The sequence below is a fragment of the Bombus pascuorum genome, chromosome 8, assembly GCF_905332965.1.
Source record: "Bombus pascuorum chromosome 8, iyBomPasc1.1, whole genome shotgun sequence".
Taxonomy (NCBI): Eukaryota; Metazoa; Arthropoda; class Insecta; order Hymenoptera; family Apidae; genus Bombus; species Bombus pascuorum.
In genome coordinates, this window is record NC_083495.1 from 7,203,169 (window position 1) to 7,215,756 (window position 12,588).

The window sequence follows — 12,588 nt, forward strand, 5'->3', positions numbered from 1 at the left end:
CGCATCGTGTCATCGCGAAATATATCGTAGAAACATGTTCTCCCATTAAATTCGAATATAATATATTCTTGCGAAGGGTCACGTAACACCTGCACATATTCCCTCGTAATTCGCACGAGCTCGATATCGACGCAACCGGCGCGTGCTGAATCGCCACAACGATCGCGTAATCAATTAGATAACCAGCCTTATACCCGGCGGCTTAGGGGAGGAAAAATGTTTCTAGAGTTGGAAAAAAAAATATTACCTTCCGTTGGCCGTAATATAAACGAAGCGAGCATGTACATCGCGACGGAGCACGACACAGCTATGGGGCAGAAGGAGGCAGAGAGCGTACCGGAGACGTGTGGCGGCGGTGGGTCGCGGTGGGATGTGTGCGGCTAGGCTACCCTGTTATTTGTCCCACGCGCTGGCAGATTAAGATAATGGGCTAATGCGGACCCTCCGCGCGGTGAGCTGTTCCCGGCGACCGATGGTGGCAGCTGGACATCAGTATGTCGGCGGGGGAGGAAGGGTAGAGATACGATGACCGGCGACCACGCGATCCTCCCGGACAAGCCCGGTTATACGCGCCTCGTTGCGAATTATCGTGCGAAGTAATCGCGGGGCATGCGCCCTCCACGTCGGCCTCCACCGCAACCAACTCGCTCGAATCGAAAGCAACTCGACAGACGACTGTTACATGACACGGCTGGCCTATTACGACTCGTATCCACAAGGGCACCGAGTCTCAATTGTCGTGCTAAATTTAGATTCTAACTACTTTTTTCCACGTTTTTCATCGGTGATGAGACATTGTCACGGGAATACATCGGATAAATGGAAAGATCGTCGAACGATTGTTCCGACGACTGTTTTGAATATTTGCACGGAGGTGGAGGAAATTTCGATGGGACGTAATTGGTAAAAATAGACGCTTGATCCAGTTTTCTCTTCTCTTTCCTTTTCTTTTTTCTTTTTTTTTTTATTTATTAAAGAATTTAACGATACTAAGAACTAGTGGATATGGCGAAGTTTAAAGGACACGCAGGTTCTGTTGGCTACAAGTGCACGGATTCACGCGAGATGAAACCGCCCTCGAGAGTTTCACGCCTCTTACGCTGGCTTAAAAACTGTTAGAGGTACAAAAAGCTTTTTCCGGAAGCTCGTGGATTTAGATTAAAAAACTTAACGAAGGAAAAAACACTTTTGTCTCTTTGGTTATTAAAATGGTAGAGGTTCTATGGAAACCACCACAGCGTGTCGGCGGTTGCAATCCACCGGTGAACTTTAAAACAGAGGCAACATTTTCGATCTTGTTGCCGCGGCGGTCAAGCACGACAGTTTAATCGCGGAAAAAAACTGTGACTAAATGGATCTACCTCGGTGTGTACTACGATCGTGCCATAAAAAAGGAACACGCGTTTCCACTTAAAGGAACAAGGGTCGCTTGCGATTGTTCGAAACGTCGCTACTTAGAAACATTTCGTACGATTCGTATCGTCCGATCCGTTTCTCAAATCGCTTTACGCGATTTCTACACCACGCAACGGCGATAATATCTAAATAATTCGAGAGATTTCGGGCGTTCGAACGCATAGATGAGGTAACACTGACGTCGTTAAGGACGAGTCGTTAGCAATCGGTAACGCGGTTTCCCAATTATTTGCAGCCACGTTGGAAATCGAATGCCATTTGATTTCGCTGCAAGGAAATTAATTCTGATGCGACCGCGCCGGATCGCATGCGCTGGAACGTAAACTGGGTTGCGCTCCAGGCTGAAATGGATGATCGAGGGGAGGAAGGGAGAATAATAGTGGAAAAAGATGGAAAAAGAGTGACCCGATGGATTTGACGGTTTCGATACCGATAACCGTACGACTATAGTAATCCTACCTGTTACTTCGTTCCGTCACCTTTTAGATAGCGAATTACTAGGCGAAATTTTGCAGCGGAACGATCTCGAAGAGGAAATTGGTATATCGGGTAGGATTATGTTGGCTCACGGCACCCTTCGGCACGCAGCACCGCGTTTACGATTTACGCTTGAAATAGAAATAGAATGGTAGCGAGTGGAAATAACTTTTAGTAAACGCGAAATTAACGAACCACGGGTGCAAACGTGAGTTAACGAAACGCGTATCCGAAATACGTCGTCCGATTAGAAACAATTTTCGGTGATCAACGAGTTGGTCGTTTGGTCGAAAAAGGTATGACACGTAACCGTTGCGTCGGTGAAGTTACATGGACAGCCGGACATAGCATGTTGGGGGAAAAAAAAGTCAAGCAGAAACAGAGAAATACGTGGTGGGAATTCGAGTACGTCAAAATACAATTTGACGCGCGAATTCCGCAAAACAATAGAGAAATACTGTGATTTCTAAATAAAATTCTATAAAGTTTGACGAGCTCGTAAATATTATTTCGGACGTGAAATTCGGCCGAAATACTCATCTTGGAGCAAACGATCGGATTCTCATGACGCGATTCACCCGAGCCTCCTGAAATCGTACAAACTCCCATAGTTGACGCTATTATATAGGTGTCCGCGGATAGCGTTTTAATCGGCGAATTGGTACGAGCGGGGAAAAGAATTGCTCGGTAACCGGTATCAACGATAGTGATTATCGATCGACACGCGCATTTTCGACGTTGGGACGAGAGAATAGAACGCGCCCGTGGCTCGTCCTCGTTCCCTATCGAAACTGCCGCGTTACCGCGTTGCCGAGATTTTTCCGATATCCGTGCCGCGGGCTGTGCGAACGCGGAAAATTCAACGCCATTATTCGAGCACGCTGTTGCCGGAACGAGCAGAACCGCTCGTTCGTTCGTTCATTCGTTCGTTCGTTCGTTCGTCCGCTTGGTCCCCGTGTGTACGTATACGCTCGGACGCCGTTGTAACTACAACGTTCAATGTTGTTAACAACTGGTATCAAGAGTAGGTTCAACACGGCGCTGTGAAATCTATGAGGCCTTGTCGCTGACACGGCAGCGCGCGTTTTCCCGTTCACCGCAAGAGCGTCGTTTTCCCTTGAATCGAGACGATCTAACCGATCCGAAGAGGCCACATACCAGCCAAACGCGTCCAAATCGACAACGAAATTCGATTTATCATTTCCCCGGCGAACCCGACAGGTGTTTCAAAAATACGTGCTATTGCCACCCCGTGGATGCTTGCACGTCGAACGAGGATTTGTACGACGCCGGATTCGACGTTTTCTAAATCGCATCAACCGTTCCGCGAGTCGACACCAACGCGTTATGCTCTTTGGTATTTACTTTCTCCTATTTCTCTTAGACTACCAAAGGGAGAGAACTAAAACGGATGTGTCGAGCAGTAAAATATCGGTGACAACGTTTCTCGATTCTCCAACTGTACCCGCGAAGATATTCAAAGGCTGTGAATCAACAACGAATATAATCGAAGCAAGAGCCGTTTAAACCCTCTTTTCACGCTTTCTTGATCGTTGGTGTCATATTCGGACACACAAGGACCCTCCTCCCCTGTTGCCGCGCGAGCCGATATTTCATCGCAATTTTCCGCACACTCATCGGCGCTCGTTCACGGGGTCGTTGGCTCCACCGTGAGCGACGAACAAACGGCTTCGAGCTATTCTTCGCGCTTGCGAGAAAGGGGACGTTGATCGTGACTCGGCGTCCTCGGTTCACCGACGACGATCACGGAAAACCGAACAAACGACCGACTCTGATTTCTGGCGCCGGAAATCACACACCAAACGGGCCAGCTATCAAGCTACCTGCGCGACGTCTTGTTGCTCTCAGTCCGCGTTTCCACTGTGCGCTCGCACCTTTCGTGCCAGACGCACGAACGCACGCAAATGAATGGCACGGGAAAGCTCCGCTACGATTTGCTTTGTTCGTTACATGACATCCGCGCGAGATACCTGGAACGACTTAGCCGGACTTCTTGCAAATCTGCACCCTGTAGCACGCGCGGCGCGCACCCTACATTCCACCGCGGTCGTCCGTGACAGCCAACAACAGGTATCCACTGTTCTTCCGCCTGATTCCTGTTATTCTACCGGACCATTGACTTTTTGCCGAAAGTTTCTCTCTATTATGAATCCCATCCGTGTTATAATTTTGCGATGAAAATTCGGAGCCGAGCCCACGATAACCGAATAATGCATTTGTTTAGGAACGGCCTGGATTAACGCCGATAATATCCGCAGTTAATTAAACGATAATTGGTAATGATTTACTGGCACAGCGCCAAGCAAATCTGATCGAGGTGTGTAATACGGGACAGTAAAATCTGGACGCTGACAGCGATCGTTTGTCGGATTACAGCTATCGCTGCATTATGAACACTTTCGGGGTCGTTTGTAATTAATTCGCGTAAATCATTGAAAAGATGAGAGCTCGCTCGCGGTTCATCAAATCCTTCGTTGTCACATGTGACTGAATAGCGTAGAATATAGAAGGCCGCAAGAACAATGGTAAGAAGTGGGACGCGGACAATAAAGTACGAATCAAAGAGGTTATTTACGGAGACCTATTTTCGCCTATGACTGCATCTTTTTTCGAATTCCACGCGATAGAGAAGCTTCGCCGCACTTATCGATTTCCGAGCACCTTTGTGCCGTCAACGAACATGACGGTGAATTAAATATTTCCACTACAAGCTGGAATTGGTCCACCCGTTCGACCCTGTTCCATTAAGAAACACCGAGGGGCCAGAAATCGATGAGACCGTAAAACGCTGCCAGACCCTTTAATTCGAAGGATCGAATTTACTCGAGGCGAACGCAAGGAAACCGAGAAAAAGGTGTCTCGTTATATGTTTGAAATGAATGTGTCTTTTAACGTTCCGTTTTTCCTTTCGCAAACCTTTCCATCTACTGTGAAATTCTGCGAAATTTCTCGCTGACGAGTAAGCTCTGCATGTTTACTGACGCTGGAGAATATTTCTTCGAACACTGCCCTATCAGAGAGCTTGATAATTCCTGCTCTTGCGGGTAAGAAAACACAGCCGCTACGTGGGAAACCAACAAGCAGGTCAGAAGTGGAAAACCTGTTCCATGGAAGAATAGAAAGACCACGTAAAAAGGTAATCCATACACAATGGCATGGAAAATTAATTTGGTTATCAAAGTGCGTATATCCCACTTCCAGCAATATCGACTTCATTACCAGCGAAGAGGTTAATTAATTTCCTGACGAAATTTAATTAATTGAACGAGCGAAAATTTATTCCCTGCGTGCAACTACCACGGATATCCGCCGCGTGCACTATCCCAACGATATTGCGTTCAACCGATACTGTATATATAGAATTGGCGCCCGATCGCGTGTAATCTCGTTTCGTAATCGGTTGTCCGACGTGAATCGAAGAACAGAAAGAAGAGGGAAAGGGTGAACGGAGGGAAAATTGCGAAAAGCCACAGCGAATCGCATTTGTTGGAAAAGTTTCCCGGTTACAACGACGGCTCAATAGCAAGGCGTTATTCCCGCAGGAGAGACAACCCTTCTCTAACGAGTAGTGTAAAATGCTCTAAAGCGATTCCGGTAATCGCCAGTCGAAAATTCTATAAGGCAACACGAGTCCTCTTTCCACTCGTTCTCCGTTCGTGGCTTTACAACAGCTGGTCCGTCGAAAACTCCACCGGGAAAGTGGTGCTCCAAAGGGGAAACTGTGGGCTTTGCGTTCGTACACATCGACCGCCTTCGAACGTGTTCACGTGCATTCCAATGTATATACGCCTGCGCGCGAGCATGTATATGTGTGTGTGTGTGTTTGTGTGTGTGTGGGTATAGAGAAACAGAAGAGAAAAGGAGAGACGGGAGAAAGTAGGGAATTCGAGCCGAAACGAAGGAGAAACGGAAAGGGAAAAGGAGAGAGACGAGAGATGGCTCAGTTTCCATCGAGCTAGAGAGCAAGGCATTGTTCGTCAGCCGACGGATAACCAGAGCAAAGGGTGATATGTAGGGTTGAATGAAGCGAAGCGGGACAGGGGGAACACTGGAGAAACGAGCGGTAGTAGAGAAGGAGGCCGATTAAACCATTCCTCCAAAGCAACCACTCGCTCTACTCGTGTCCCTTCTTCCTCAGGCATTGTCCTACCGGCAAAGTTTCGGCCATCTGCGACTACTTGTCTTCGTGTATGTCTTTGTCGTTCGACCAAGTGTAACAAAGTTGGATGCAAATGCGTCCTCCAAAGGAAAAGCATCTCCCAACGGGGAGAGGGGCGCGGCTTCGTGGCTTTCTTCTTGCCGGTACACCAGATCATTCTTCTCGGTGTACAAGCCAAAGCGACGACTAATGCCGGACAGAAGTTCGAACCGCGCGCTGCCCGCCGGGAGAGAGAAGCTTTGGAATGAAAAAGCAGTCGCCGCTCAAAGACGATTTGCCTGGCGTGGCACGCGGCAAATAAAGCCAGGGTGTTCGTTTAATTAAATTTCTAAGACAACCGTGTGTAAATTAGCAGGCGGTCGGGACGACGCCTCTCCTTAAAGGGAGCTTAATGAATAATGCTGTACATTAAAAAAATTACTCTCTCGTTTGCAGAACGAAACGTTCGTTTCACGCTACAGAGAAAAAACGGCAAGCGCACGGAAAACGCTAAAATCGCGTATGTGCCAGCTCTAATTGAACAATTTATTCGAAAGGCTAAAAATTGCCTGACAAATGTAACAAATCTTAGTGGGAAAACGCGCGACGTTATTACGTATCTCGAATGGAAATGCGTGACAATGAAAAGCGAAGACATTTACAATGGCCTGTAAGGCTGAGTGAACAGAGACGGAGAATCGAGTTGCGAATACAACGAACAGAGAGTGAGAAAGAGAGACGGTAGTCGGGACGAGAGAGCACTGGCCCGACTTGTTGAGCACCATCTGTCGTTGTGTCTCCACCTTTCCATCGCTGTTGCAACCGTAAAAAGTCATATCTTCTGCTCTAACGTACTTGCAGCCCGTCTCCCCTTGAAACGGTCAGAGAGGCTGATGCAGATAAAATACAAGCGCGCTCGTTTTGCGCTAAAAAATGTAAACAAGCGCCAGCTGACGCCACTTGTAGAAAATCCAATAAGACGATCCGTGGTTTTCGAACTGACAACCTGCTCCCTTTCTCGTTTAAGAGGACTTATCTCGGCTTTTTGGTCACCTGGCGAGCTTAGTAGACGACGGTGGAAATAAAGACGCGTACACAAGCGAAGCAGAAAATAGAAAAAGGGGTAACCGTGCGAGAAAGAGCAGAATACAGGCAGGAACGAAACGGTGATAGACGGTTTCTTCCATAATAGGATTCCATAGTTTCTTGTTTACCCTATAAAACTTCGTCGGAAGGACGCGTACGTACAGACTCACTTTCTCTGATTACGTGAACTTGGCGCGACTCGTTCGCTACGCTCGACCTTCTCTTCGTTTCGTTTCCATTGATTCTCCGCTTCTGTCGTGATGGCACAATTAACACGGGTAATCCAGATGTAACGTTCTCGGAGTTGGTTTCAGTTTCGAAACAGCTTCCGCGTTAACGAGAGCGACTCCACCTAGCCTGGAAAATTGAAGTTGTTCGACCGATGTCGAAGTACGAACCGCTTCCATCGTCGCCTAACGATAATTTCGCTAGCGAAATTCCCGATATACCGACGATTAGCTCCGCTCTGTAGCAAAATGTCCATGGAAAATGAGAGCGACCTTCGGCTTTCGCTGAAATTCTATCAGCCGCGAATGTCATTCGTCATAACGTGAATCACGATGTCGCGTCGAGTGAACAGTGATATCCTGTTTCTAGCCGGAGGCGCGCTATGGGGCGACGATTCCATGCACCATAGAAAATTCGATATGGTTGCCCGCCAGAGCCATTTCTTAGCTGCAACATGCACCGATAATGGTCAACGTGTAACGTCTATCGCGTTCTATACGCTCTAGATAGTACACCGAGCCACTCAGCCCGAAGGTACACGGAGTCTCGTCGAGTTACTCGTAAGTGGCGGATGTCATTTCAATCCACTATTCGATTACGCCGACTCGCCTTACCTTACCGCTGGCTTGCTCGTTAACCGGTCTCTCCTTTTGTTACAACATACTCTCTATGTACGCTGGGTGTTAATCCGGCTATCGCGAGGCAAACAGCTGTTTCGTCGGAACGAAAAGTATATAATTTATTTAGTATTACAATATATTTATTAAAATTTAGCAAATTCCACAACCGCAGAATCGCATCAACAGTCGCGTGAGATATTTTTCTAGAAAGTTCGCGGTACCTTCGGATGCAACGAAGTTGCAGAAATCATATTTACGGGAAATCGTCTAAACGAAGGATGCTTCTCCTTAATCGTACGCGAATCGTCAACCGATTTTCATGGTAAACCGAAACTTTGCTAAACCCGTGGAAAACGTACTCGTGGATTGAACGCGAAGCGACGTTTAACTCTCGCCAAGTGTACCGGAATGCAAACTATGGATCGATCGTGGACCAATCTACGCGTATCGATCCGACGTTCGTTCCCGATGAACTCGTTGCGCTGAGAAATATTTGGCGGAGGTGACGAAAATGTTTCAAGACCGTCCGTTGCGTTTTTTATCGAATTAAACGAGTATCCATCGGTCTCTGATTTTATCGGAAAATTCGGCGACGAAGCCAACGTGAATTATCTGAATTCTTCCGTGATCGTCGTTTGACAGACGGTTGTAAACGTCGCACGATTAAATTGCAGGAAAAAATGAATTTCCCGGTGAAATCCGTATCGGAGCTGTGTCCCCAAAATTTCAAGCGTAATTAACAATTATGTAAATGTTTCCCTTTCCGTCGCATTTACCATGTGTCCGTCCGTATAACTGACATCGGGAACGCTGCAATTGCGTCTATTTACCCCTTTAACGTCGTTGTCTCTTTCCCACATCCGTTCGTCCATCTTCCTCTAGTCCGTCGCCTATCTGTCTCTACCTATCCCTGCCAATGAGTATGTGTCAGGGACCATGAGATCCTTCGGCCCATTAGTGTCCATGCATACCGATCCCAAGATCGAGTGGTGCAATACGGAGCCACTCGGCACAAATGAGCCTGTCGTGTCTGGATAATACCAAGTGCAATATTCGGCCTGTCGCGATAGATCATTCGTTGCACGCATACGACCTCCACTCGACACACGCACGTGTTCCTCTCAAGCTCGGTGAAACGCAAAATATCGCGGACACCGATCGCGCGTATGAAGGACGATTCGATTGACGAGCGACGAGTTTCGAAACCATGCGACACGGTGGGCATCGAGTTCGTCTGATCGACGCAGGACGATACTACTTCAAAACTCGACACGGTCGTATCCCGCCGTTACTCGTCCGCTTCGTGTACTTCCGTGTCTGTCCTCCCGTATTTGTTCACCACACGAGAAACCAAATAGGATCGTATAATTATACGTCTACTCGTAAAGATCTTCGCGGATCAACTCCACAGAGATCGTATCAATGGGATTTAATCCGACCTATAGGTTGGAACGTTCCTGCACCTTACGAACGATGCATCGGCTGCTTCGAGCGAAGCGCGCTTTAAGTAACATTCCGTTCGTGCTGGTTCGTTCTCGTGGGAAGATCGAATCGCGAGTCGCTATGTCGTGCTCCCGGGTCGAATGCGATTCTTCGGCCGTTTACGACTAACGTATCCGACACACGTAGCGTGTACGTGTCGCGTTCGACTCTCTGCTCTCTGTCGCTCTTTCTTGCTCTCTCGCTCTGTCCCTCGATTTTTCCGTTGTCCCTTTGCTCCTCTGTATCCGGGAGGTTTCAACGTGCACGAGTCATTTGCCACGTTCGACGGAATACGAGCGACTAGGCGAAGACCGGGCACGATGACATCCCGACCAGCCGGTGCGTGAAAAATCACGTTCCCTTTATACCACTACGCAGATTTCTTCTACCATTTCGTCATTCCCCCCACGACGCTATCACGGCGACATATGGCAAAGCGTCGCGAGGTCGATGAGCGCGCGCGCGCACCATGAATACGTCGAATACCTCGAACTCGGATAACTCGAGTTCACGCGATCACCAACAAGGCAGCGAACACGAATACCGTTTCCCTGTTAGCGTTTCTCCATTGTTAATACCTCGTATGTGATACGTTTCAACGATTATTTCGGTAACAAAGCTGTTGCGGTGTGAGCTTAACAGGCAAAATCATGGAAGCTTCGCGTAATCGCATGCGTGAGGCTCGAGATCTCGTCCAGGTGGAATTCTTTGGGCTGCAGGCTGTGCACTCTGTAAAGCGTAATTTCCAAAAACTCGCTGAGCGGATAGGTCCGAACAACAACAGGAACAGAGCGTAGTTCGTACCACGAATTTCGCGCTTCTCCAGGCAAACATCGTTCTAATAACACGTACTGTCTGAACTATCTACTTGCAATATTCCTTTGCGTGTAATTACGATTTTAACTTGAAACAGAAGAAACGGAACAGCAAGCTCGGAGGGAGACAAAGGTAGAGAAGAAGAAACGTGAAACGGTCACGAAATATAACGAGAAACGAAATGGCGACATCAATGGCAGTGTAGAATTTATATTCCGGTCATTTATAATATTAATCGCGTTATCGAGATGACAAGGCAACTGCGTAATAGCGCCATTATGGGCGAAACATCGAGGTAATTGGCCCGAAGAACGATATCGGATACATGGACTTTTGGCATGCGGTGAAGCATGACCAGTTTGGTAATCCGTTAGGCCTACGGCCGCTGCTTGTGCGGTTTGCTCACGAGCTTCCTCGGTATCCGAAGCAGCGAATACCAAAGACGTCTATACGTCGTTTCGCAGCCACCACGAAACCCCAGAAGCATCGAGCTGCGTGGTAACGCTGTCTGTTTCGCGTAGGTATTAACGACACCCAGCCCGGCGAGGAGCGATAGGACGTAAGCTGTGAAATATTGAAATGGGATTTTTGCGAACCCCTGGGACTCGGTCCGGCAACCGCCGCCTACACGCCCACACGCTACATGGAAAATGGGAATATAATGCGATTGGACGAAGCTGGAGTTCTCCCTTCGAATCGGTCCACCAGAATCAAGAAAATTCCTTGTTCCACCCTTATCGCGGTCCGCCGCGAACGTATTAGGAAAGATCGCAGAAGGGAATGGTGGCACGAACGGTGTCGAATAATTTGTTCCCGCACTATGATCGTTCGGCGAGTCGGCAGTGATTCGTAACTTTGATCCTGAGTAAATGTGACGGATGTTGAATTTACGGGGAAAGAGGGATGGTACGTATTTACCATTCCGAGGGTAATATTCGAGGATCAATCGGCAAAAGGAACTCGGTAAAGCTGAAACGCATATTCAAATTCATCTGGAATTTGCCGATCGTTTTCACGAACCGATAGAGCTTATTTAACCGTACGAGGACAAACTTCTCGGTATTACCCGAAACGATACACACGGGTGGGGTATCCGACATCTTCAGCGGATCAAAAGATAATCGTTTCGTTTATTTATCGTGAATCCCGAGAGCCAACGAGCTTTCGTTATTTTCCATTACGCAATCGCAACTTATTTCAACCCAATTTCAAAGTCGGCTTATCCACGTGAATCGACTTCTTCGCTCAACGAGTTTGCAGAAAGAAAGGACGCTATTTTCTATCTCGATCGAGACTGGTCTATCCACGTGAAACAGTCTCGGCTAGGATGAATATCATTTCGACCATCGAAACAGCAGCGCACGTGTAATTCGTAATTGCGGTCGGTAGCCGCGGGTCGCGGCTTCCAGCCTGGGGAATAATTCACGCGCGAGCGGGTCAAGTTTTATCGCGCAGGTTTGGTCAAGCCAGCATGTGCCATCGTCGGTATCCTCTTCCATCGTGGAGGATCGAGGGAAAACTGGTGGCAAGCATCGTTCCGTACCCGCCCCCGGCTCGCCCGTAACTCGCCGCTGTTGGCGCGGGTATTCGCGCTTGATTCGTGCCGCTAGCGGAGTAAAACGCAAAGTTATTCGGCCGCCTTGCCAAATAGGCGATCTAAATGCGTTCAACCGAGCAGAAGTGGTAATACGTTACCGGTTATTGCCGGCGGCAGCATCTTGCCGCGGGCCAGCCTCTCCAGAAGTCGTCCAAGAAAGGCGGCGAAGGGGTGGGTTGGTTGGAACACTATATGATACAGTGGAGGCCAAATATGCCGTGGCTCCGCGAATCGCCACCAATTTCGAAGCGGGCAGAACGCGCGCGTCAAATTAACCGAGAGCGAGATCCTTTTCCACGGTCGGTTTCGGAGATAGAACGAGGGCGAGAGAGAGCAGGGAGGGGCGGATGAGATCGGGCGAGCAGCCACGCGGAGCTGGTGAATTTTTCCGCGTCAAACGATTTTCCAGCGGTCGAAGTTTCGGCGAGTTGGCAATCGCCTCGAATCTCTTCTGGCGGCGCGTTTAACCGGGCGCGTCGGGAATAATCGGGAGGATATTACGTTGAGGCTTTTTTGAAAAATGGTAGGTCAAACATAATGGAGCTTCCATGAAATTTACCTTGCTCCCACGCCACGAGGGGATTTTTTTATTAGATTTAATGGCCGCACGCGAAAGTAGGACGATCCATATTATCGGAAATAGCCAGCCCTTTTACCCCGGCGCCGATATACGCTCGAACCGTTCCCGGATCGACGCACCGCCGTTC